This window comes from Octopus sinensis, linkage group LG18, assembly GCF_006345805.1.
Source record: "Octopus sinensis linkage group LG18, ASM634580v1, whole genome shotgun sequence".
NCBI classification, from domain to species: domain Eukaryota; kingdom Metazoa; phylum Mollusca; class Cephalopoda; order Octopoda; family Octopodidae; genus Octopus; species Octopus sinensis.
Window position 1 is genome coordinate 956,944 of NC_043014.1, and position 1,901 is coordinate 958,844.

Below are 1,901 nucleotides of genomic sequence, written 5' to 3' on the forward strand. Positions count from 1 at the left end.
TTTAATGTTGGTTTTGTAGAACCTACAGACAGCAGATAGCATACTTTCTTCATCAAAGACAATGATTGTTTTGTAAAAAACAGTCATTAAAAGACACACAAGATGTCTTCTTCATAAAAATAAAGTTGGTTACATAAAAAACCACAGACAGCAGAAAATACAAGATGTCTTCTGCATAAAAAATGATGTTGGTTAACGAAACAGTCCAGAGAACAGAAGGCAATCAAAAAGACGATTCAATACTTGTGGAAGCACTCCGTCGGTTACGGCGACGAGGGTTCCGGTTGATCCGAATCAACGGAACAGCCTGCTCGTGAAATTAACGTGTAAGTGGCTGAGCACTCCACAGACACATGTACCCTTAACGTAGTTCTCGGGGATATTCAGCGTGACACAGAGAGTGACAAGGCCGGCCCTTTGAAATACAGGTACAACAGAAACAGGAAGTAAGAGCGAGAGAAAGTTGTGGTGAAAGAGTACAGCAGGGATCACCACCATTCCCTGCCGGAGCCTCGTGGAGCTTTAGGTGTTTTCGCTCGATAAACACTCACAACGCCCGGTTTGGGAATCGAAACCGCGATCCTACAACCGCGAGTCCGCTGCCCTAACCACTGGGCCATTGCGCCTCCACAAATACTTGTAATGTAACAATAAATACCATTCTTTAAATAGTTTTGTTTGAATAAAATAATTTTAGTCTTATGGTTAATTCATTGTGAAAAGGTTAATTAAATAAATGGTTACAGCTATTTCGAGCAACTTTCTGTATTAAAAGGGAAAACCTATTTAAATACTCCACCTTAAATGGCCTACATTCCTATTGTTGGACAGGGGATAAAATTGTAAAAATTCGTATTAGCACAGTCGTAAACTTTGATCCTACGACATCAGAGAACATTTCTACTGTGTCAAGACAAAACAGCTGAGATATAATTTTCATATTAACAACACTTAACTGTGACAAATACTTACAAGATCACGAGGTCTTGTTTATAAAGAAATCAGCAAACAAATTATTTGCTGATGTCTTCCAAACAGTAATTCACGAGACGGACACAGAAAAGCGAGAAGTCAGACAATAATGCATTCATTCTCTTTTAATACTTTCTGGTAGATTTCAAAGTGAATATCTGATCGTATATAAGTGTATGATTTGCTACATACTTTATGTATGAACATATACATACGATTTGATGTAGATTTTTGAACAGTATTTCCTTCATCTGTTCAAAATGATAGCAATATCGTGATGACAACGACTTTTATTGTGAGATTACCAAGCGGGAGTCACAAAGAAGGGATTAAAAGTTCGGAGATGGAGACAAGAAATTGGAATAACAACCCGAGGAGATATATAACGAGTGGAAAGTCTTTGAGTGAAGATGACGTTCAGACAATAAAAAGCAACATTTTTATTAAAATGTATCGAAAATAGATTTTTAAAGATTTTACTCTCGTTTTAAATTTACGTATAATGCTATTAAACGCATTGGTTACGTATCTAGATTTATTTACGTTAACATCAATATATATATACTTTATTTAAAGCAGCAGAAAATTCAACAAAATCTGTTACTCTGAGTTTCTCGTTGCCGTTCATCAGACAGTTTTCTAACAAAAACTGTCTGATGAACGGCAACGAAAAACTCAGAGTAACAGATTTTGTTGAATTTTCTGCTGCTTTAAATAAAGCATATTACTCTACCACTGGTATTTGAGTACTCTTTTTTTCCACCTTGTTTCACATTTCAACATATATATATATATATATATATATATATATATATATATATATATATATATATATATATATATATATATATATATATATATATATATATATTGTACGACGAATGGGAACGTGAAACTCTGAGTAACAGTTTGTGAAGATTTTGCAGCTT